Raw genomic sequence first — 27,249 nt, 5'->3', positions numbered from 1 at the left:
ATAATATCATCAAACTGATAGAGCTATGTAAAGCACTGGTCTAAGAAAAGATTTTTTTTTTTCTTTTATAAAGACTCATGTTTTCTTTGTTAATCTGATAGACAGAATGGCATCTCAGATCAAAACATGTCATTTTAATCTAAGGATACATGACGTCATAATAACTATGCCACGTAGATAATTTAGAATTCTTAAACCTGAGGCTACATAATGTACAGACAAATGCAGTCGCAAAAATCGCATCAAACTATTGTCGTTCTCCGAACAAGGCTCAGGGATAACCCCATTCGCCAACCAATGACCAGCTTGTGGCTGTAGAATTCATTTGGTCGTAGTACACTTCTCGAAGATAGAGACCATTCCCGGCACCTGCAGGTATTAAAACCGAATAGATGACAATGAATATCAGCTTTATCATATCCTTTTCATTGTCGTTGAGGGATTTAATCTCATTAAAGGCATCAAAGTCATACGAGGGCCGTGACATGTGTTCATGTTCATAATAGGCGTGCACTCACTACATTTGTCAGTAAAGTCACTCCGGATATCAAAATATTGTGCACAAATGTTAAACATTTTATTTTACATTTACAAATCGATATAGCAGTTACCAACTTAGTCTTTTGTTTTTAGGGAGAAAAAAACACACACACAGGAAGCTGTCTCAGAAGTTGTAAGGCCTAATCATCCATGGTTCACTCGTTAATGAAGTATTGTCCTTAATGACGATTTGGTTTGCCTGAATCAACGTTTTGTAATTGCAATAATGGACGTGAACACTTTGCGAGTGACTGTGAAGTTTGAATTAGATATATCTCAACAATCTTCTTCAAAGTCCACAAGAAGCACGGTGAAGGATCAGACAAATATATCAACTATTCATCAAAGAAAAGTCCATCAGACTCATTCACATTTTACTCATAGATACACAAAACATGAAGAGTGGACCACATTTCACTGGCATTCTATTCTAGCAGTTCCCGGCTCCTTTTAGTTTATCGATAAACACTGGAAAAAGCAAATGACCACATCATCGAAATCATTTTTTTTTTCTCGTATGCAAATATGTCCGTGCGTCATTCATCATAGCTCACCTGCGTATTCGAGAAACCTTCCCGTGCTATTCCCTAGAGGTTCGATCATCGCCATCATGCTATACTCCCAGTACTCGGCATCAGGTACGTCAGCGAGATCGTCCCAAGGAAGCTGTATGGTGGAACGGATACGTCCAGGTTCGTCGAAGAGCTCGAAGAAATAGTCGTCATTGACGCTGAAGAACGATTCGCCGAAGTCCGTGCTGATCATGATGGCCTCTTTGTTCTGTGAGATGCCGTAGAGCTCACCGGTTTCATTATGAGCACCGATCACGGTAGCCACGTTGTTATCGATAGCTGTCAGGAAGAAGGAGACCAAATACATGACGTATATGAGAGACAACGAAGTTAGTTATTCTGATATGTTTCATGTGAACATTTTGTCCATATACGAACAGTAGTAGCTACAGGCTAGATAAGTAAAGCCCATTACTTATGTGTGGACGTGCTTGGTACTAAAACAATGATTTATGTTTTAATGAAATCAACCTAAAATAGAACAAACATAACAAAACAAACAGACTCAGTCACGTCAATGGTCCGATACCTTTCCTTTTGTTATTTGAATTATGGAGAAGATTTCTTTCACCTGTTCACTTATACGAATAGGTGGATATTTTAGAATGATGTCGGATTTCAAATAGAACATCCACCAACGATACAACGTTGTGCAGAACATTCTGACTTATGAGTGAGTACTTAATTGCGATCTGCTTGTTAATAATATATTTAAAGTAAGCAAATAAATATCTCGGCTAATATCTGCACAAGATTACTGATGCGGAAATTCTGAAGCATCTCGGTCACTCATGTCATGAAAGAGCAATTATGACCTACCTTCCCATGTTGTTCCATTGTCCTTTGAATACGAACATCGCGTCGGGCCACTGAAATTGAGCAAAAGAAACACAGCTTTGTTGTTACAACAATGTTATTGCCGATGATGATTTCTGAAACGGTAATCATATGCATTTATAAATTACGTCTGAACAAATGAAGAGCTCATGTTTTGGTTTATAATCATGATATTATTATGATGATGGTGGTGATACTACTACTACTACTACTACACTGTACTACTACTACTAATAATGATAATGATGATGATAATGATAATAATAATAATAGTAATGATAATAATAATAATATTGATGATAATAATAATAATAATAATGATAATGATAATGATATTAATAACAATAATGATACCGGTATGCATATGTCGATAATGGTCAACTAACAGTAAGTTAATCCTAGTAATCCCTCACCAGACTTGAGCGATCAGACATCAAAATTCACTGCCAAAAAGTAATGCGTCTCTTACACGTAATCAAAGGATGTTATGAGATCACTTGCAATGCAAAATGGCCGTAAGTGTTTAAATCCTAGACGTCAGTATAATGTAACAGATACTCACTCTATGTACTCCAAAATACAAACGATGACAGTATTTGAAAGTGGCTCAACCAGGAAACCTCGCTCGAAGTATCCAAGATCTGAGGGTCAAAGAAAGGTCACATTGGTTCCAGATTTTCTTCGAAGTGCCTATTTCATTACTTCGGAACATTTTCTATTATATTGTTACCACTAGAGGAATTAAAGAGTAGACACATTAAACCGCAGTTACATATATAGTACCAAACTTTCCATCGCCATGAGTGTATAACGAAGTAGGTGGAGCTGCCTTTCACTTTAAAATCACAAAGTTATATGTCAAGCAGCAAATATCAGACATTAGTGTTTGCCTTAAAAATACTTTGAAGCGCATTGGACTTGTGTCAAACCTATACAGTCTGATCGTGTTGGACTTTGTGTCAAACCAGTACTTTGTGGATTTAGGATTTGATACCGGGACAACGTTGTGAGTATTTAACCCTCACTTGTTAGCATGTTAGTTGCACACATTGGCAACCAAGCAGCGAGGCAATAAAACGCCAGGATGATATCAGACCACACAGCATTGTTTGTCTGACTGCCCAAGGTCCTAAATATTAATTTCCTGTAGTCGTAGAGAAATTTGCAAATTATTATCTTGAACTTGAAAATACAGGAAACACACAAAAAGAAGCACTATTAACGTTTGTAGCTTACCTCTTTTAGTTGGAGGTAGGCATACATCTGTTGAGGAAAGAACAGCAAAAAAAAAAAAATGATTATTGTTCTTTCAAAAGAAACATGTAATGTATAATGTAGTGATAAACATTCAAGGTGCAGATTTTTTTTTTTATAGCTAATTACCTGAGTAGGAATTTAACATCGATCAACAAGCAAATGTCCATGTATAAGAAAAATGTATTATCATTCTCCTTTCTGATCTCTTAAGAACACCAATAATTTCTGTAATGACTGTGGAGTGAATGGGAAAAGTAACTGCACATCAAGCCTTCGGCGTGAAAGAATGATAAAGACGCTCTGTAGGAAACCCGATCATTTCATTACAACATTCAACCTTTCTCGCGTATGCACTGGTCGTGACAGTAGTACAGTGCACTCCCGTTATAACGAACACGGTTATAACGAAATTCCGTTTACAACAAAATAAAAATCCAGGTCGCAAAATTATTGGCTCAATGTTTTTGTATTGTTTATTTGTTCGGTTATAATGAAATTTCGATACATGTATAACGAAAGAAATTTGTCGGTCCCGAGAACTTCGTTATTACCGTTGCTTATTGTTTCTTCTCGCAGACACCCGATGAGCTCAAAGCGCAGAATCGGGTAGTTGGTCCCGCTCTTATGCGTCTGTGGTCGTACCCGGATGTATCGGCCGTTGAAAGGGTTGGCGAAGGTGTGCATGACCCACGGGTCCTCCGTAACATTGACTTCGGGCACGAACGTGGAGTAATCGTTTTCGAAGGTCTACAAAAAGAAGAATGAAAGTCCAGATAATTGGAGTCATCAGGTTTCATAGCTTCAAAGCATTAAAGAGGCTTAAGTAAATATCGAACATGAGGTATATGCCATTAAGGGAATGGATAATGTTCACCTAACTCTTGAAAATACGGAGAAATTCTCCGTAGAATAGTTTGCAGCCAGAAAATGTTTTACGTTCACCGCGAAACTCATCCAGAGATATAATGCAAGTAGTGTTTTGTCTTACCACTTCAGAGCCATCCTCCGTGTAGTCATACCAGACAATATCCTCCTCACTATAACTGATCTTGAATGTCTCCACGTAGTGACTTCCGTTGGGTCCTTGCTGTATCTTGATTCCACTGAATCTCATCATTGAAGGAAACTCGATCTGACGAAAGATAATTGTAATAGGTACACGTGAGCATAGAATATCAGCCACCTGCCTTACTATCTCACAAGATAACTACTACAGTATATAATGCTTACTGTTCTCAAATCACTCCTCAAAGACGCCTAGTTATAATTATGATGATACAATGTATATATTTGGAATCTTGTAACATCGGCCGTAATATTTGTAAAATGTGTCACATCATACGTGACTATCAAGCAAACGATTTGTCAATGTGTGCGTATTTGACATGAAGCGGGCTCTAAATACCTCTGTACGGATTTTTTTTCATAGATTTTATGAATTACCCAAAATAACAGAAAAGGTACAAGAACAAAATGTGGGAAAAGATAGTATGGAAAGAGACTTGAATGTATAAAATGATGAAAATAGAATACAGGATTCTATTTAAAGGACAAGGATATTTTTTTCCGAGGTGTTCATTTCAGATGTTGCTATTTGTCTGTCTTCAAGTTTACTGATGGTGATGACAGTACAGTGACATGAAGGCAGAAGAATAGTAGAATCATATATAGAGAGAGGGGTAGAGAGGGAATGTGAGGGAAGTAAAACCAACCTGCAGGTAGTCGTTGCCCTGGTAGGGATTTGTTAATCTGACTCCCGGGGCCCACCCCGTTGGCGAATTCATACGTGACTGATGAGCCGCATGTGATTCATTTAAAGTCGAGCTCGCCGAAAACTGGCAGTCATTAATGAGGTAGTCCATGCGATCCGAGCAGTCTGTATGGTACATGAAAAAGGAGTGTAAGAACTCATATCTCTTCAACAGGTTTCAGTGCAAGAAATTCACTCATTATTCTATTTTCTAACAAACAGTGAAATATAGCGTGACACGATTTAAGACAGTACTCCCATAGGGGCCTAATCTGCCTTTTGGGCATGGGCCTAGAAATCATTTCGTTGTAACACAGATCAAATGAGTTCGTTTAATTTAGAAGCTGTTATCAAGCACCAACCATTTTAATGAAGGTTTAATTTACGAAATGTGATTAAATGTTACTGAAATATTATCTGATATTGCATGCAATTTGATTAATAAGTAAATCTATCAATGCATTTCTAGTCAACGATACCTTCAATGGTGTAGGTAAGGTCCAGCAGGAGCATTTCCGTGTTATACCTGTCCCCCAGTATTACGTAACCATCGTTGTCAAGTCCACCTGTTTTGTAGTAGACGATCTCCATCGGGACTGTGGTGTTGATGACATCCAGCTCGATCGACATATGTCGACCATCGTCGATCGTGAAGTTGAACCACAGGGTGAAGATGTCGGTGAAGAACATCTCAGAAAACTGCAAGGAACATTTCAGCACAGAATCAACGATTTAGGTGACTAATATCCTTCAATACTGAGGTGACTGATACACAAATACAATCTTGGAGAAAAGTTTGAAACTAAGAAGAGCAAAACGATCGGAGGTATGAAGAGAGTGATGACAAGCAAGCCTCTAATATTCCCTCTACATAAACTCCTGCTACTTCAACAATCATCCCGAATATAGATGAATATCAATTAAGATTATTACTATGAAAGATCGATACCATAACAGCTACATGGATAAACCTTGTCTATGGAAGAGGAATGTGACAACTCGTTTAAGAAAAGTATAGAAAATAAAAAATTTGTAGAATATAAAGAGAACATAGGTCAATTGCATACAAAATGATAATAAAGTAAAACCACTGACTGATGGAAGCGATGTTAATCCCTAGATTATCCCTAGATTATCACAACGAATAGCTCTTTACCTGTCAAGTATCTATGTAAATTTCTAGGGCTGGTCAATGGGATGAGGAATGGCTGAATGCTTACGTGAAATTTGATTCCCTCGTCAGATGTTTCTGTACATAGTGACGGTCCCTCGATCTCGACCACGGGATCGACACCGATGTAATATGGAATCATGAGATTGACCACTACTCCGTGGGCATGAGCGGTAGACTCCTCATCGTGCTTGAGAGACAGGCGAGCATGTACCACGTCGCTATGGTGACAAAGACACAAGAAAACAAAGACATTTATGGTATCGATTAATATTCTGCTGCGATCCAGACTATCAGAAAATTAAGTGATGCTAGTGCGAACATATCAATACTCACATCTTATCAAATTCTTGCAAATACGGTTAGAACAAACGACAAACGCATCATGCTAAGCATTGCAAAATTTTCAGACCAAATCAGAAGAGTATGTGGTGTTGATTTTTTTTTTTTTTTTTTTTGGGGGGGGGGGGGGTGTTAGATTCAGTCAACTGGATATGTTAAGTGAACATAGAATCACTATCCACTGACGGCATACTTGGGGGTTTACAGAAAAGAAAGCGAAGAAAATTAGATTTCAATACTAGATTGGAATAACGTTCTGCACATTGCAGAGCACGAAAGATCATGAATTTGGTCTGCCATACCCTTGGTGCACGCTGCGAAGGTCATAGTCCTCGATAGTCATGTTGAGATCGATAATGGGATAATCGCCAGGCATCATGATCGCCTCCACAGTCTCGATAAATTCCACCTCGCGATCCAAGCTGTAGAGAAACTTGATGCTGAAGTCGAGCAAGGTTTGGTTGACGAGTTGGTAGTGGTCAGCGAGTTGGATCTCGAAGGAGACGATGATTTCGTCGTCTTCATCTCCAGGTCCATTGTACTGATACTTGTGTGATGTACCTTGATATCAGGTGAAAGAACAGTTAATCTTATTTTTGGGATTGACTTTATAGTGCAAGTATTTCCGTATTTACTAAAAAGAACATTGACATAAGTCGATATTATAAAGATAATTTCAAAGAATATAATTGAACTTCCAATCAAAACATATTTGCTTCTTTCAATGTTTGGTATAAACCCTGAATAAGTCAGACTCGTACTTGCAAATTGAAGGAAGAATGAGATCTGTAGCCCAAGTTGTACTGGACAGGACGTGACAATACGAAATAACGTTAGAAACAATATTTGTTTAAGTTCTGTACAATGTACAGTACAGTTTTGAAGAAGTTACAAGATGTTCAACAAGTTGTCTCGTTGATTAACACTTATATAAGTTCAAGAGATGACCTCCAAACTGTTAAAAATACTTTATGTTTGTATATGGGGATGGGGATTATGTGGATTTTAGTTGCAGATAGCTTTAAGTCGCAGATCACTTAATTTCATAATTATCCTCCTTCAGAGAGGGACTTCGTGTGCTAACGGGTAAGTTACCGTTCCAAAGACCTTATTATTACATTAAGACATTTTTTATGCAATTCATCCTACCATGGTTCGTTATGACGCCGAAGTCGATTAATGCGGTATCATTCTGCGACGATCCCTTTGTCGACACGGTGGTCGGAATGAACTCCTCATCCCACAGCTGGAAGCAGCCAAAATTCCTGCCAACGTGCTCGAGAGTGATGTCAGTGATGGTGAGAAAAGCTTCATCTCCAGCGATGGGCAGGGAAAGATTGATGGCCATGGGGGTGGTCATCGTTGGTGTTGATATGTTCAGGTAGTAGCGCTCCTTCTGACCAATGGTCATACTTAGGTTTCCTCTTGGTCGAGTCACGTGGAATATGGGCTCAAAGTCCGTCTGTGGAATGGAATATCATCATGAGAGTGATTAGAGAGACCGCCCTGTTATCCACTGGACTTAATTAAAGGTCCAATTCGTATGAACTTCCTTACACAAAATGCCGATTATCAAATCAAAATCAAATCAACAGAAAGTAGGGATAATGAATTTTCTTGATACTTTCAGGGATGGGCTTTTCTTCCTAGATACACAGCTCATGGAGGGGGGAGGTGATGGAATAAGTACTAGTAGGTTAAAGTAAGTAGGTTAAGTAGTAGGTTAAGTAGTAGGTTAAAGTAACCGATACAAACCTCCTCCTGTATATTATCTTCCGTAGCGTTGAAACCTGACTGCATGATGAACTCATTGTAGCCATTGATGGTTACCGAGGCGCCCAACCAAAATGTGTCGCCCTCTACGATCGTTTCATTGCCTTCAAGACGAGTCAGCAATTGTACACGAACCTACAGGGTCACCGAGGATAAGAGCCATGAAACATGGAATTAGTGGTTTTTTTTTTTTTTTTGTTAACTAAAATGATGCCTCAATATCAATTTCAAAAATAGGACGTAATAAATTACCTTGATATGTCACACATTGTACCTCTGTCGCCTTGCCCTATCAATTCAAACAAATATCAACGCTATTTGCCGATGGTACTTCTCAAGATGATGTCCTTTTCTTTCAAACGAAACAAAAGGGGGGTTACGCTAAAATTGTATCAAACTGTAAAACGGTCGAATTGTGTGTATGAATCTTTGGCAAACATATTTAACCAAAGTCATTCTAACTGGACAGTACGTAGCATAGTAATAAATCCTTTTCAACATACAATATTTCATTTTAGGAGCTGTTGAAGGTCAGTCTGAGAGCTTTCAAATATGTCGTATTATCCAACTTTCTTTGATTTTTACCTTGTTCTTGTCGTATTTGACGGGTAGACCCTCGCTCTCGAGTCGCATGTTAGTAATCACTCCCGCGTCGATATAGGCGGTATCGAGATGCTCGTCGAAAGTTGACGAATTGTAAAAGGTCCTCAAGGAATGTTCCATTAACGCATGGTACGTTCCATCCAGACGATATCAACCGGGCCTCGCAAATCGTTGTCTTGTAGGGACGCTCGACGTCGGACTGGAAGTTGATCTCGTAGTGGGCGATTGACTCCGGTGGGATGTACAGATCAAGGTTGAACTCAACTACACCTCCGATTGTCACCCGAGATTCTGCGGGATTGTTCTTGATGAAAGTGAACTCTGGTAGGGTGTCCTGGTAAGTTGAAAATAATAGGGTTAACAAGGTTAATGTAATCAATATTGCATTAGATGTCAGCGAAATACCACAACATAATCGGGTTTTTTCTTCATGCATGTAATAACTTACCAAGAAAATCATAGCCTTTTTGTAGTGCAAGTTGATAACAATTTTAGTAAGTTCCAAGAATAATTTCAAGATAGCCATAAATTACCAGACGTGTAGCAGAGACTGAGTGACCAGCCATGGAGACGGTCAGTGAAAAATGCCTGACCCCCTTACCAGGTGAGTTGAGACTTCTTCCACGTCAACGGTGATAGTGTCCGCGGCAGTGAAGCTGTCCGTGTCACCAACCTGTACTGAGACTCCAAAGGACTGTGGGTCGGGCAGTGTGAGGTTGTCGGGTGGCAGGGCTGCGTCTTCGAGCTTGACCACAATTTGGCCGACAACACGATTATCAGCCTGTCTTGTGTTTGGTTCAACTCCTGAAGTATGATCGATAGCATGATCGATAGCATGATAACATACTTTTAGATCCGTTTGAATGACAATCATCAAACTTAAATGCATCTAAATTATGTGAACGTTTACTTTCAATTCAATTCAATTCAATTCAATTCAATTCAATTCAATTCAAAGGTTTTATTTTCACTTCTTTCAACAGAATGTACAAAAAGTATAAATTCAACATGCGTTTGAAGGAATGATACATAGATAGCAAAAAAGAACATATGTCAGTAGTCATTACAAAATGAGGCATTTTTCATACAAACATATCTATACATGGGAGGTGAGATGAAAAGGAGTGCCCACTCCTTTTCGTCTCACCTCCCTGTGAAAACCGAAGTTACCACGAACATTTATTGCAAAATACCGTACTGTAAATCAAAAAGGTTACCCTTTAACTGTACACACGATTATTAACACATGCAGATGACGTACAGTAAGTCAGTTTTAATGAAGTTATCATTTCACTCAAATCAGTAGAGTCACACTTTGATGACGGAGTTCTACCTGTATTCCTGATGGGTCCGATGTCGAGGAAGGCACGATCACGGTGTCCGTCCTCCTCGTAGGAAAGATACATTGCTTCTCTTGTATCATCGAAACACGGTATGTTCTCGCCTCCCAACCTCATGTGTGCTCGACACACCGATAGTGTGTTGTTCGGAGATTCGACATCGACCGCGTAGGTAGCCACAGAGTTAATGGGTGTGTACATGACGAGGGTGTAGACAGCCGTTCCACCTGCTTTCAAGTAGGTCGACTGTCCAGACTCAAGGTAAAACTTGAATTGTGGATCTTCGTTAGACTGTACAGGTGAACGAAAGTATATTAACAGTTGCAATAGGTTTGATACTTTTAAGTGTAATCCATTCCCACAATCAATACAGACAACTGCCATTCTCTAAACTGTTAGAGCATGATTAATCACATTGAAGTAAGCATACGAATTATTTGGGTTTTTTAACTTAAGGTATCGTTTTCAAACGTCTAAAATGTATGCACTTGTACTTGATTACCTCATAACCGTGTCGTCCTTTCACCTGTACAGACTATTATAACACAAATTACGACCTTCTCCCATAAATTAATTTAGCCACTTAAGTCATAAACTATCGATCAAGTTTGTACCTATAAATATGCTGCTTTCACAAGTCAGTTGCGCTGTGTAACATCAGTAATATCACAAAATGATATAGAACAAGCTTCACATAGGCCAGTTTGTCCTTGGCGTATTAACGGTGTCCCTTTCAACTTGGTAAAAGTTTGTTTCATTACAAACTCACTACTTTACTCTGTTGATAAATGACATGGATCGTGGACTGGTGGGTACACCTACATTAGTCAGGGCTGGATCCTCGTCTAGCTCTGTGACGTAATCAATGGTATCAGACCAAGATCCCGAGTGCCCCCACGTGGCTGAGACCGTTGTCGACAAGGTTTGGCCATCGGCGTGGTATTCGTGGTCTTCCCAGTGCATGTAGACGAGGAGAGTGACCGTGGCTGACAGACTGCTATCGGCATCCATGATCTCCGTTAGGAAGGCGTTGGTGATCACGCCCAGCTCCACGGTAGCCCTGAGAGGTGGTCAATGAACATCATTATGGCAATTCAGACTACAGTATGAGGCCATTTAATTCACCTCGTGGTTATTGCGAAACCAATAAATGTGTTTGATACATTAAGTTATTTGTTTGAAAAGAAGGGTGAAGTATTGTAATGAGTACAAAATGTTTCGATTTTTTAAAGTATATCTCGTTTGTAATGAATGATTCACCTGTGTGTCTGTCTTTAGGGTTCTGTTTTCATCAAGGTGGTCAGGAAACGTTATGTAACATTAAACGTGCAGACTATGTGTACTGTACCACATTTGTTTTGATACAATAATTGAGTTTGTCAAAAGTAACACTTGTAATGGTAAACTGACGCCTTTCTCTAAATCTGCTGCTTTGAAATCAGACTGCTAGAAGAAAAGCATCTGTGGTCATACCTCAGCAGTGAATCACCATCTAGTTATTGACTACTATTTAGTGTAGTGTTACCACAGGCACATTGTCTAACAGTCTAAGAGTGGATGTATTTTTGTTTGACACTGTATGATTACGTCTTTTGATTAACTCACTTGTCTGTAGCATCCGACGTGTTGGACGTGCTCTCGTAGGTGAACACGGTTCGGTTAGCATCAAAACATGGGAAGAGATCCCCTACGCTCAAGACTTCCACTCGACACACACTCATAAACGGTTTGCGCATGTCGCCATCGTCCTTGGGTGGTTTGATGATTACGGTCAGGTCGGTGTGCGTCGTCTCGGCAGGGATGTCGATGTCGATGGTGAATGAGACAGCAGACTTGGAGTACAGCTTGTCATCGTTAGCTCGGTTGGTCAATGTGAAACTAGGTTCCTATCATAAATGTCAGCAAGAACGACATTCATTGTTTTCTATGTCTCCTTGAGTACATATTTTAACAGTACATTACCAGCTTTCATTTTTATAGGTTTAATCTATTTTCTTATTGCTCAAAAGTAAGCGGCGCTTCGTGGTATATGATACAAATATATGCACAAAAAGGACTTTGAAAATAACATTGATAATGATTGACAAAGGCCGTATGACATTAGTTTTTGCTATAGTATATTTTAAAGATCGAGCGAAAAAAAAAATCGTTATTAATTAATATCCTGTTATTATCGTCAGCCAGGATTAACTACTGTAATCCTGCCGTACTGCCCAATGCCGTTTCTCTAGTCTATAAAGCATTGGTGACTGATATACCATCCATAAGACGTATTCTTTGGTCCTTCTTATTTATTTGTAATGGATGAAATCTACAAAATATCAATTTTGCGGAAACTCAGAACTTAAACATTGCATAGTCGGCTAGCTTGTATGGTGAATAATGACATCATTTTCAATGACTTTAACAGACCTTGGCCGCTGATCCGTAATCTGTGAGTCTCTGATCTACGACGATGAGGGGGTAGTTCGTCATCCACATCAAATCCTTTCCTTCCATCTCGTAGCGTACTCCAGCTGATACCATTAACTCAGTGCCGTTAGAAACATCTACAGGAAAATTTCATAATCAGATCAATTTTTAAGAGCTTAGAGAATTTCCTGTGTTTAACAAATATGATGTAGGATAACAAACGTGGTTAGTGACTAGCAGGAATGATTACATTTTACATACATTGTCCTGTCATCGAATTTGATAGTAGATGATGCTATCAAAATGTAATGGGTGATTTTTTTTTCATTTACTATTTGATTGAACAAAATCAGATTATTTAGCAAACAATGATGTGTAATTGAAAGAAGGGAAAACAAAACGTACCAGGAGCGTCAAACAGAAGTTGCGCACTGACGTGTAGCTTTAGCTCGCTGTCCCCCGAGTCCGACCGCCTGCCCACGTTGGAAATACGACCAAAGTCAAAGCGTACGAAGTCCTGATTCACACCGTCCTGTAAAATAAGAAATACAGTTGTAATACTTGTTGTTATTAAACGCAAAGTAAACTTATAAGAGTTGGTTTGAACTATGAAGCAATTGATATGAGGGAGAACCGTAACAAAAAGATTTGTCATACTTCCAGCAACGTACTCGTATCTAATTGTAAATTGTTGTAGGCCAAATTCTGTTTTACTTCAGAAGATTATAACGAGATATCAACATGACTACAGACAATTCATGAATGGAAGTGAGTTGCTGATATATTTTTGTGATGTGATGAAGTAAACAGAAAAGTGCATTTGAGCAACATTGTTTCCTCACTCCATTTGCTCTGTGTCTTTCTGAGCAGCGATGAAATAAAGTGTATAAAAATACGATACACATACAATTACTATCGAACTATAAGTCAAAATATTTCAGTTCTGTTTTGATGTAGCAGTAGTACTGGCCATGACCCCTCCAATTTGCTACAACTGGTTTCAACACTCACGATTTCGAGGTAGGATGGCACAACCTTCCTCGCACAGGGGATGTTATATCCAGCAGACACGACCTGTGCACTGCACACCCTCAGCTGAGCTTCGTCACTGGCCGTCATCGGCAACGATAAATCGACGATGACTCGCGATGTCGTACTTTCTTGGAGGTCGATGGTGATCACGAAGCCCACGCAGCCGCCGATAACCACTTGGTTACCGTCGATGGGATAGAAGTCGATTACGGGCTCTGAGGTCTGAAACAGGTACGGCCGAAGGAAAACATTTAAGATATTGATCAAAATATGAAATGACGTTATAATTAGATAACACAAAATGTCGTTATGAAGAGTATGCCACTCGTTTTGTAATCGATTATTTTAGCTTATTGACCTCAAAACCTCGTTTTACTCGAATAGCCTATCATTGATCGGCCTTGCTAGAAATGAGACAGAAATAAAATATTCTGGAACTCTAATTACGATAATTGAGTAGGAAAATGATGAAGTACAAGAAAGGAATGTCTTTGTGATGAAAGATTAAACAGCTTTCGTAAATACAACAGTAGGTATATGGTAACTAAATTGAATTAGATACGCTACCATCGCACCATAAGACGATAAAACCTCATTCAGAAAAGTGGAATGTACCATATCAGGTGAACTGAGAGGCTGAGGGTTGATGCCATACTGGAATGAATAGATCTTGTCGTCCCCAACTGAGACTGCGACCCCCAGCCAGTGAGTAGAATAATCCAACAGCTCTGTGCTGTCTGTCAGATGTACCACGGCCTCTGTACTGATTGTGTTACTGTCCGTGTCAGTCACACCGTAACGGAGTCCTGTGAATCGACATTGGACAAGCAAGTTATTCGTTGCGGTTTTCTGCATTAATTCTTTACAAATACTTGCCGATTATGTGAATACAAAAAAAAAAGTTTAGTCAAGCATATACGTATGTACACTTTCTAGGCATTTTCTCTTTGGTTACTACTTAAATGATGAACAAGTTTCTAACAACGCAATAGTGGAGTTTCAAAGAAAATTTACTTTACTTAACTAATTCAAACTTTGGTTTAAATGCGGTTAACCAGTAAAAAAAAAAAAATATAGTGCAATACTAACATTCTCTGTATGTATACCACACACAAAAAAAATGAAATACTAAATTTGTGATGACGACAGTGCCGAATACTTACCGTTATTGACCCATGTACCAAGGTCAAAGGTCGCGAGAACCGTCCAAATCGTGCCGTTGATCTCTGTGGTTTCATACGTGTAGGCTTCGTCAGACATGCAGTCATAATTTTGCCCTGCGTAGTGTAGAGAAAGTATGAAACAACAACAACAACAACTAAATAAACATTTGATCCGTAGTGTCAATGAAAAAAGTCAGGACTTGAAAGTCAGATTCTACCTCACATTTTTCACATCATAATCACAATCACAATGCGCACGTTTTCGTTGAGATAAAACATGCTTTGCCACTGTATTCCGTAATGAAGCAATACGCTTTATTTTAAGATAAGCGTTTGTGTCTTACTATGTTAGTCTCGTCGGCATTATGTTTATGTAGCATGTTCATAGCATAATTGAGATGGCGTTCGTAATAGGATTAAAATATCAATAGCTAGGACAATCGATTTCGTGGTAAGGGATGGCTATAACTTCAACAACAACAACAACAACAACAACAACGACGACGACGACGACGACAACAACAACAACAACCCATTTTCAATTCCAGAGAAATAATTGCAGTTTATGTTACTCGTGGAATATTACAAACCTTTCCCTGCAAACTCATAGTCGCAGATCGTCATTGTTGGGTCCGTGGTGTAGTTGTCGGCAATGAGGTCGATGACGATGTCCTCCGTAGCGTAGTTGGCCAGGGTAATGTTGATGGTGAAGATAGTCGAAGATTCAACGCTCATGTTTTGTCCTAGCGGCCCGAATATATCCACAGCAGGAGTCTCTACAGCCTGCATGCAATGAAAATGATAACGACACACAGAATATTAAAATCTGTCTACATGTTACAGTTGTAAGTGTGATAAGAGAGACAGCAATCGACGGCTGACATGAACGAGATATAAGCAGTCTATATAGCAGTCCGTGTATCAGACTGTTGTTGCTTTCCTGCTGAATTAATTTTGAAAGAAGTTTGACACTTGTGTATATACTCTGTACGCTCTTACTATTGCATTTGAAATCTCCTTACTTTTGATTTGGTTTGGTTTAGCGTATTTACTTCACTACAGAAACTGAAATCTTTTGCTATGCTCTACAACTGTTTTCAGCAAGTCCGTAGAGTGAGTGAAATGACATGAGCATTTTTTTTAAACAATAAGTGAATTGGAAACAGCTCAATGGACAAGTCCACCTTCATAGACATGTGGATTACCGTGAATGCAGCAATATTGATAGAATACATGTACATTGGTGAAAGTTTGAGGACAATCGGACAATCCGTTCTAAAGTATGAATATGTAAAGTTTCTGCTCAGTCACCGCTGAATGAGAAGGCTTATCAAGCTAATTGCGACGACATGACATTGTCCATATTGTGATGGTCCCACCTTCGTTAAGTTAGATGGGGGTGTCTTTGTTGAAGTGACGACATGGAAATAATGTATGTGATAATGATTTGAAGTTTCGCCACTTCTAAGGAAAGAACTTACTAAAATAAAAACCACATTATAAACCACTTACCCAAGTGTGGGTGTCATTCACGGGGGTGAACTCCATGTCGGCAGTCCACACGTCTTCGCTGGACCCGTACGTGACGGAGGCCGAGACGTGGTAGACGTCGCCGTACTGGGTGGCATCATTCGCCGTCAGGATCGCCTTCACCTGCAATGTGATCTGGTTCGGCACGTCATCGGCCGAGTCGTCGGCGTTGTTGGTGATATCACCGAGGTCCATTAAGACTTGATCGTACTGTGAGAACACAAGGTACACAAGAAATTATCCTTTCATCTCAGAGAAATAATGACATGTGACCCAACCATCAAAGGCTTTGACTGACAAAGAGCAAAATGTTTTCATATTTTCTTTGACTAGACTGGATAGGGCCATCAAGCACACAGGATTCTTTGTCGAGCCCTATGAAGGGCAAACAATCGAAGATGCGAATACCTGTATAAGTTTGAATATATATGACACAAACGAAGCCAAATAAGGTTCGACCAGCACTGATCATGACAATTACAGTTAAAGCATAAAAAGAGTTGTTTTAATGATTTAAAAACTCTTCTGCCAAAACCTGATTTACATAGATACTTGCGAAACAATACATATATATATATATATATATATATATATATATATATATATGAAATGGTATTTCAGTTTGGTTTTACGATGCCTAGTTCTCGAAAAAAACAAACAGATATTCCACTATTACTTACTCGTCCGTCATTTGACGACGCGCTGTACGATGTCACAACGCTATTGGAGTCGAAGCTGGGGAAGTTTCCGCCAACAGTCGCTATGACCGGATCGTAAAGGATGAAGACTGCACCATTGCCGTCGTTCTGGGAGAAGAACTCAACGATGACATCAGACGTCGTTCCCGATGGCAACCAGAGGGTGACTTGGAGCTCGACGTACTCACCGATATTGACTTCTGTCATGTTCGCCGATGTGTCAACTTTTTCGAAAAAGAAGGTCTCCTCGGAAGGAGTGCCAGAGTTCTAAATGACGCAAATACAAAAACAATGGATATAAAGTAAGCACACGAAGTTAGACTACATATGGTGTTTTGCGAATGACTGCTTGTGTAACATTGCTGATCGTTTTCATGATTTTAGATGGAGAATCATCATTACTGATATTAACATCACGATATTTGATGCGATAGTAACAACAATATTGAAAGCAAGAGATTATTAAGCAAAGGGTTGAAGATATGAGGTACGGGTTTCCTTCAATTTGTCTGCCCGCTGTACGAATGAAATTTATAAGATTAGCAACTGCTGATCTACATTTGTACAAACATGTCCGAAACAAAAAGGAACCAGCGGGAATCGAACCTGTCGTGTACTGGTGGAAGCGACACTGCCACCAGGCTATCCCTGGTTGCCGGCAGTGACACGATGAACCTAACCCTAGCTCCGAAATTCCGACATTGTAATGTTATGTAGTCCAAGACAGACAAGGCATTTAGTGACAGTAAGAGATTGTACAGAGGGGTGAAGATATGAGCGTAATAATAGATGCAGTATATGACAGGTTCAATTCCCGCTGGTTCCTTTTTTTAAAGACATATTTGTTAAATGGATAGATCAGCAGTTGAGATCTTACAAAATTGATTTGTAGAAAGGGCAGACAAATTGAAGAAAACTCATACCTCACAACAATCAATGTATCATAATGTTATCATCACGTGTTATAATCAACATTGTTGTCTCAACGAACTATAACTAATTGCTTTCTTGAAGACACGATTGTCAGATTGTAGCAGCACATACATCTATGAAAACCTTTAAACAAATGATTTGAGAATGCCATGCCGGCGGTTTCTTTTTTTTTTTTGTGTAAACATAATTACTTCAAGAATACTATTGCCCAGTTGCAGGAATGATTACCAGTTCACAATTATCATGGTCTGTCTCTGTAATTGTTTGACTGTTTGTGCACGTTTGTGTGTTCACGTGTTGGCAGTTATTTCCTACCATTTAGATTAACCTTCAACCCTGAAACTCACAGATCGTTTCCTTCTGGAATGCGGCACCATGGACTCGTAAGCTGCATACTTTGTGTCATTTTCTGCAAGCCTTCTGGTCTCATCAACTTTCTCTCCTTTGTAGCGACCAAAATCCCCTGCTGGTGGTTCGTCGTCAAATTCGACCATTACGACAACGGTATCGATGATACTTCCATGTTCGTCTGTCGAGGAATGGGGAATAGACTCTAGCCGTCTCCTCGATCTGTGCACGGGATTCCGTGCTGAAATCACCAACTTTTGCTTTGTTCCCGGAGGAGGGAAGTCACTTTTGTTTCGCGAAAATCTTTCGGACAATTGAATACCTCCTGTTTTCGGGTCAATGAGAAATCCTGAGTTCTCATTTCCGCTTTCGATAGCGTACAGAATACGGGCACATGGACAGTCATTTTCCGCTGTATCATCACATTTTTCTGCGTCTTTGTCCGTAGCAGTGACGTCGATGATGACTTCATCAAAATTATATTTGTCTATTATTACACTCAAAGACGTTTCCCCAAAAGAAGGCAGGAATTCATTTTCTGGAGAAAGATAAATCAGATTAGATAAAAAAGTTGAAAGTGAATAGTCATGTTGATATAAAATATGCAAGATATGAAAATGAAATAAAAAAGTGTTGTTCACTACATCCCTTGCTTGTTTGAGCGCCAGGATTGATATGCCAGTATGGTGAAATTATTTCTATATCGCTAGAATTCTTGGTCGTCATAACGAAACAATGATTTCTAAATACAACACAGCTATTCGATTTTAAAAAAAATTACATATGGCAATTAATACAATTTTTAAAGTGTATACATCAGAAGTGGATGTATGCGTTAAAGGTCGATCCTGTTTCCCTTTGGGGAACAGTGATCTAAAATTTTCAAGATATAACATTTAATGCATATGTGTAGGAATGTTGTACCACAAAACATCCTATCATACATCATTTCTGCGATAAAGCCTGAATAAGGAGATATCTGTAATTTCTAAAAAAAAAAAAAAAAAAAACATTTAGTCTGGAAGCATTTGTCTTATAACAATTGTTCACATTCTGTGTATTTAAGAATACACGTACTTAACACCGATTTTGCCGATTTGAATTTTTACAGTGGTTGTTTCTATTCCTAACTCACAATCTAGAACTATTTTTTAAGCACTAATGCTGGGTTTTTGTTTCATCTGCAAATGTTAGATTATGCCTATTCATTTCACTTTCATGTCTTGAGAGAGAATATAATTTATGAATGAAAATAATTTCATATATGCCCCACGGCTAACCGTAACATCACTGAATAATGTGATTACTACCATGCCTGTTGGCGACGATATGATGCAATACCTCCATAGTGATCGGGTTTATCAAAGGAAAAGGAAGTAGGTTTATGATTTGAATTGTAATGTTCAGAAAAAGAGCGATTATGATTGTTTCTCCGAATTAGACATGACTCATAGTAATCATCGTACCTGTATCCCTTTAAAACCCCATCCCTTAAATAGCATTTCATTCAGTTCGGCAAGTTCAAGACCAAACCACAGTCATTAGTCATGATTCCACAGTGTATACCTTGAAACAGCCGACTATCAAGCAATTATGCACAAAGCACTAAGATGTGGTTCACTATAACCACTTTGCACACCCTTGTAAAGACTGGTGACGTAAGGTGTGAGTTGTTGTATTAGATGTAAGGAGAAGCACTCATTAATAATTTAGCTTTTGAGCTGTAAATAATAGGAGTCTGCATTAGTAGGTTCGCGTTCTAGGCAGTCTACGTGATAAACAGGGGTCTGCTTGGGGCTCGATCGATACGACCTTCTATCGTACACGGGCGATCGACAGAAAGAGATGAAAAGAGGTATGTACGGCAGGAGGCTAGGTATCGATCGGTTAGAGACAGAGAGAAGCGACGGGAAGAGGCTTTGAGCAGCCAGCAAATGGCTGAAGGAAGGAAACAACTAGTTCACTTCACTTTATTTCATTCAAGACTTGGATTGCCCAATTAAGCATCAATTCCACTACTCATTTTCGTCAGCAATCAACAAAAATTACGCATTGACCCATAGCCTGCAGTCAGACGTTTACGTTAAATGCCAAAATAGTTCCCCATGAAATGGCATTTGTAGGTTTAGATGACACAGCATCCATTTCAATTCAATTCAATTCAAATAGTTCATTTCCATATAAAGTAGCACAGGGTAATACACATAACGCTTATACATCCCTGAGCATAAATAAAGAATGTCAAATCATACAAATTTTAATAAAGAAGAATACAGACATAGCAAATTTATCTTTATATTTCAATAAATGAACAAAGTAAACAACTACAATTATATATTTTACTGTAAATGGAAAAGAGGAATCCACAAGAAAGCAAAGATTGTAAATTTTGTGAAATATTCTAGAAGGATATAACTCAAGATCTGTCAAGGACTCCGTGTATGAAAATCTTGACGTCATGACGTCACACGAAACGGAGAGAGAGAAAAGACGATAATAAGGACAAGAACAACAACAAGGAAAGAACCGGCAGGAAAAACGATCTCAAGAGAGGTAACAGAAAGAAAGACAAGGAAGCAAAAAGCAGTGATCTACAATTAGTTTTTCTTTTCAAGAAGTCGTCAATTTGGCATGGGTAAAAACTTGAGGTTCATTGAAGATTTGCCAACTAATATAACCCCGGCTATTGACATTTAAAAAAAAAGAAAAAAAGAAAGTTTGCTTGTTTTATATGGAGCAGTATTATACTATAAGGAGCAGTAAGCAAAGGTGAATACCAATACAAGGCGACGCTTACGAAGAGGCTTGATCAACATACATTATAGTAACCATGCAGGAAAGGTCGAGAACGTTCTTACGTTAGCCTTGCCTGTGCAATACAACTGTAAAAAGGGAATTCCGACACAGTAGGGTCTAAAGTTACATTTGATGTACTGCCTGACTTAATAACAAAAGCCGCCCTTTCCTCAATGAGCGAACGAAAAATATGGAAGACAAAATTAGCTTGATTCGGTACAGTACTGCAACCAGGGTAACGGATTTTTTTTTTATTTTTTTTTTTTTTTTTTGGGGAGGGACCCAAATGATTCAGAAAAATCGTTTCATTAGATGTTGTTGAAAAGTTGTTTGCATATTCATCTGCATTTACAAGACACTCGTGGGCCTACGCGCTATCATGTTGCTAGAATTATTGTAATTGATATTATTGATATCTTTAATGTAATATCATTTTTATCATTATCATTATTAGTATCGATCCACTTACGCGTGACAAAAGAAAAAAAAACTTATTCTCCCAAGTGATTCCATTAGAATAAGAAACAACTAAAACATTGAGCTCTGATGTCATTTAAATGATGTAAAATTTGTGTACATTGTGGGGTATTGAGCAAAAATGAGATTATTTTATCAAGCAGGTACCAGGAGATATAACAATGAAGATTAGTTGAGATTGCAGTGCATTCTCGGGCTGCTTTCTTAAAATTCATCTCCTGACCGCTCACAAAAGATTATCGTGTTTATAAATAAACTTGATATAGATTCTCAAGAGGCCAGGTTTAATATCAACGGTAGATTACTCAATGTTGCAGATATACTCTGTCACTGTGTCATGGCATGGTAATTATTGTGCAGATGATATAAGCGATTATCAACGTTATTAATCAAATGTCGAAAACTGTTCGTAGTCATTTGCAAACGAATGTATGGTGGCATTCCTATCAAGAATGCCTTTAAAGTTAAAGCCAAGACATAAATGTTGACATACAGATGAAACCGTAACTAAAGTTCAGACGTCACATTGGAACTCACCTAAATTCTCGCAACTCTTCCCCGACCAGCACGGATAGCATTCGCATAATCCAGTTGAGTTGTTACATTGACCATTATGACATTTCACCTGTTCATATCTACAAAACGGAAATCAGGCCAGAATAGATATCTTGATTATGATAAAATCACCAGAAGTTTGGGCAGCAACATGTATACCATGTACTGCCAACAACTTACATGGAATTATTACATTGCACAATCTTTGATATACTTCTGGATATTCACGATGGCAACTTACAGAATTACACGAAAACATGTAAGAGTAATAACGCTTAGTTTTAGATATCATTGATTTGGAGTATTTGGTCGAATCAATGAAAGTTGTTCAGCCGCATTTCTAAAGTCTAAAATACACAAATACATACAAAAAAATAAAAGTAGAATATGGTGAATGAGTAAATAGTATCGAACCATCTTGAGTCAGAATATATGAAGAGCTTGCTTCCAAAAGGTGCTAAATCCATCATTTTTCAATGGATATAGCGCTTTTTGGAAGCAAGCTCTTCATATCAGCTATGGGACATTATAATAAGCAATTAACATTATGTAAATTGGATAGGCTTGGGTCTCACGCAAATTAGCAACGTCAAAGATACTTGAGCGTTTTGTCATAATGCATGGTTCAGATGTAAGAGTAATAACGCTTAGTTTTAGATATCATTGATTTGCAGTATTTGGTCGAATCAATGAAAGTTGTTCAGCCGCATTTCTAAAGTCTAAAATAAACAAATACATACAAAAACATAAAAGTAGAATATGGTGAATGAGTAAATAGTATCGAACCATCTTGAGTCAGAATATATGAAGAGCTTGCTTCCAAAAGGTGCTAAATCCATCATTTTTCAGTGGATATAGCGCTTTTTGGAAGTAAGCTCTTCATATCAGCTATGGGACATTATAATAAGCAATTAACATCATGTAAATTGGATAGGCTTGGGTCTCACGCAAATTAGCAACGTCAAAGATACTTGAGCGTTTTGTCATAATGCATGGTTCAGATATAATCACTAATGACAAACTGCGGGCGTGTCATTGACATTGTGAAATTTCAGTATCGACATCCAATATGCAATCCTCTTCCCCTCTCTATATGACGTCATGAGTTTCTTTATTCGTGCAGATATCGATTCATTTTACGACCAATACCGTTTGGAAAATGTCAACAACAAAATCTAAAGAAATGAATTTGGCAGGCTTACAATCTGTGTCATACAAGTTCATACATAATAAGGAAAGGTCGTTCGAATAACAAAAAGTTTTCCTGAATTTTTAAAAATGATGTGTAAGTACATGTACTACATAAATCAAAGCACAATTACATAATAATGAGCAAATTATCACTATAATGATTTTTAAATGACCTGAAAAAAGAAGAGAATGACTTAAAGCTACCGTACCTTGTACATTCCCCGTTTGGACAGTGGACGTCTGGTATTCTCTCACAGATTGTTGGAAAATTGTAGACACTCTCTCCTGAAACAGACATTTAGAATAAACTGTAATATTATGGGTATTCGTTGACCTTGTGTCGTGAATATGACGTCAATATTGAAAATGCTAACGCCACCTATCTTTTATAATGAATAATCCAAAATGTGGCAGAATAACGGATTTGTATATAAAATTCAAGCTCGATTCATTTACAACGAGTCTTAATCTTCCAAGAAAACCAATCATTCTACTGATTTTCTGGCACATTTCATCCACATCAATTTTCCATTTCAACTCAGTGTCAATATAAATTCCAAGATACATGTATTCTGTCGTTTCAATAGCGGGCGTTAAATTGATGTTGATAGGCAGAAAAGAGACATGCGGGTAGGCCCTTTACCAACTTAACCAAACAATAAGAACAAACAATATTTATGAGTTTACAAACCATGGTGTACACAACCAGAAAAAAAAAAGTGTTGCGCATTGCGTACCACATACAAATAAATAACTAACAAAATAGAATAAATAAACAAGAGATAAACAACAAAATAATTATTTTAAAGAACATGTCTTACACGTCGGTGATCTCACGCGATTGAAGTTACCAGGGATGCCAAGTTCAAAGAATTTTTATGAGTGAGATTTTCATGACTCGGCATCGCTCGGCATCTTGGCGCACGAATGTGCGCGCAAGCGAGGGTGTAGAAGGGTTTTTTCCCTATGTGGCCTCCCACGGTAGGGAGCTTTTTCAATTTTTAGCTCTTAATGGTGCGATCAGGTGCATACTTAAGTGACCATTTTTTACTTATTTTGAAAGACGTAAGGGAAATATACCTTCAGTTGCAACTATCACTTTAATCTTTTGAGCTATGCTCCTTATTATAGGCCCAAGTTGCAGACTTTGCCCAATGCGTGAGAAAAATGGGTGCCATGTGTGAGATCGTGAGACAGACCCTAAATGCTTGAGTCTCACGCAGAATGCGTGAGACTTGGTAGCTCTGAGTTACACACAGTAATATAATACAACGTTCAAAAGTAAGAGCGCTTATTAGGGTGACACAACATTTGCTCCTCCGACAATTGCTCCGGTCTTCATTTTCTCCAAGGACTTAGGGTTAAGGTTGTGATAGAATTTTAGGTTTATTTTTAGGTGAGGATTAGGATTATGGTGAGGGTTATGTTTGTTTATAGGTTTTATATTTGGATTAGGGTGCAAATATTTCATGGGAGCAATTGTCGCAGAAGCAAATGTCATTGAACCTTCGATATCATTCTGGTCTGAGTTTTTTGTGGAACGGCTTTTTTTTTCTTTTACGTTGATTTGTTTAGAAAAGGTTGATGTGCATAAAAAATACAAAACATTAATAACAACGACAAACTCTTTCCTCGAACTATATCAAGATTTTGATTCATTCAGCTTTGACATTATTTCATTAGTTGTTGGTAAGCTCAGTGGATGAAGCATTACTGCTAAAGATCATCAAAGGGTAAATGAAAAACCGATATGACGTCATCTAGACTGTGTCTGTGCTCTGTTGAATCAAACAAAGAAAAAGCAAAATGATAAAAATTGCCTTTTAATCCTATTCATAAGACATGAAATATATCACATTTACTTTTCTTTCTTCGTGTTCGGAGAACAGAATTCCATCAGTTTCCTTAAAGTACAAAACAAGCCTTACCATTGGTTGAAACTGCAGCAAAGCAAAGCAAGATGGCGACCGTGGGCATCCAAACCCGAGAGGGCATCCAGAATAAATCCATAGCCATCGAAGTGTCCATGTTTAAGCACGTCATAAGCCTCACATCTTAGCCAAAGTTTTCGTTAATATTTCGTGCAAAGGGTGTCGCCTGGTACAACCCAATATCACTTATACTATCTGGAAAAATGAATCATGATGCGACTGCTCTACATGGTAAACGAACACTGACGTGCGACGTTTTGACAAGTGTGTTACGTGAACTTTGGTTAATCCGGTGTTGCAGCATCTCAAGGCATGGTTTGCAAGACCACATCAGTGTAGCCCGCCGTGGGAGTTCGATGCTAGATCTAGAATCGGCTACCGATCAATAATTTAGCGGACAAAAGGAAAGGAGTAGCTAATGCGTAATGCCACACAATAGATCTTGAGGGGCGTCAACAAAAGTTGCAACTACATCAAATTTGGAAAACGATAGTGCTCACGCATGCCCTTGAAATATAAACTTCTCTTTCTTAGCATATCTCATTAAAACATCGTCCTGAAATTTCATCAAAATCCACCCGGTAGACGTTCTAAACCATTTTCCATCTATTGTTTTCTGCGCAGTCTCTACGCACTGTGTGAAACCAATCGATCAAGTGTGTGTAGAGAGAGATCGATATCTTTCGTTTTTAGTGTGTCTCTATCCTGACACACTTTCTTACCATCCTACGTCAAACGATTTTCACCATCTCTAGAAATGATGATCACTCTTTGTAGGTATGAGGTATGGGGTATATCAGTTTGACTAGAGTATCAAACAGGATCATCTACATACATTTGCGCACCTGGTTGAACGTACATGTAGGCCTCATGTTTAAATCTTTTACTTGTAAATCTCTCTAATACACACACACACACGCACACACACACACACACACACACACACACACACACACAGAGAGAGAGAGAGAGAGAGGGAGGGAGAATTGAAATTAAAAAGGACAAACTTAGAAGTCCAAGAAAGATTCAACATTTTTTTTTTTTGTATTTCACATCTAAGCTATAAATAAACACCCTTGTTTCATTTCGGTCCTCAAGCTTGCACCCACGGGGATAGAGGGCGCAGTTTGGTTCTGCTCAGTCTCCGCTCTGCGATCCCCAAAAGTGTTTTCGAAATCCATGCTTAAACAATTGTAATCCCCGTAATAAAATAAAAAATGTGCAGAAAAGCATCATAATTAAGAGTGTGTTTAGAAAACCCTTATCAACTACAGCGTAGGCCTACTGTTCCTATCATGGATTAATGACATTTTTTTGAAATAAAATTTTCCTGATTCATTGAGTACATCTGGTAGGAACAATGATAGGGATCGGACTGCTTCTTTTTACTTACAGGTGTGAGGTCTGATGCTGACTTCATGCACATCTTATCAAAAATTTAGCGATATTGCTTAACTTAAAGGGGACCTCCGGATGATTTTCAGACTTTAACATTTGAAAAACTATAAATCAGTTAAACTGAGTACAGAGTTTCAGAATTTATAGTGATTGGGATGAGGAATGAGAATGTTTTCAAAATTTATAACAAATTGCAATGATGCAAGGATGATGACATGGCAGCCTCACCATAAGAATGCATGAGTTGGGGCTCAAGGAAACAGAACAAAAGAAGAAAGCATGCATAGATTTTGTTGAGCAAGTGGTATTGTAATGGAATTGCACTGCTACATTTCTGAAATATATGAGGCTCTGATGTCATCGCACTGTTCAGTGTAATTTGTTTAAGATTTTCAATTTATTGGGTTCTCTGCTCAAGGACCACAACAAATTCCACGAATCTATACATGGAGCTGTTGATTTATGTACTACATGATGTGGAATTATGAAAATCGTCCGGAATGTCCCTTTAAAAAGGAATAAGCGTAAATAATCTGACAATGACGACAATGAAACCAACACCTTCAAACAACAGTGACAACAACAGAGAATTGGTAACCA

The 27,249-nt window shown here is 38.4% G+C and overlaps 1 pseudogene; it reads right to left on the bottom strand.

The window, feature by feature from the left end:
- Positions 1-271: 271 nt before the first annotated feature.
- Positions 272-25,348, bottom strand: LOC139744234 (uncharacterized; annotated as a pseudogene).
- Between the last annotated feature and the right edge of the window lie 1,901 nt (positions 25,349-27,249).

The sequence above is a fragment of the Diadema antillarum genome, unplaced genomic scaffold (assembly GCF_040938485.1).
Source record: "Diadema antillarum isolate AM-2024a unplaced genomic scaffold, OU_Dant_1.0 seq00001148_RagTag, whole genome shotgun sequence".
NCBI classification, from domain to species: Eukaryota; Metazoa; Echinodermata; class Echinoidea; order Diadematoida; family Diadematidae; genus Diadema; species Diadema antillarum.
This window is presented reverse-complemented; position numbering and strand designations above follow the sequence as displayed.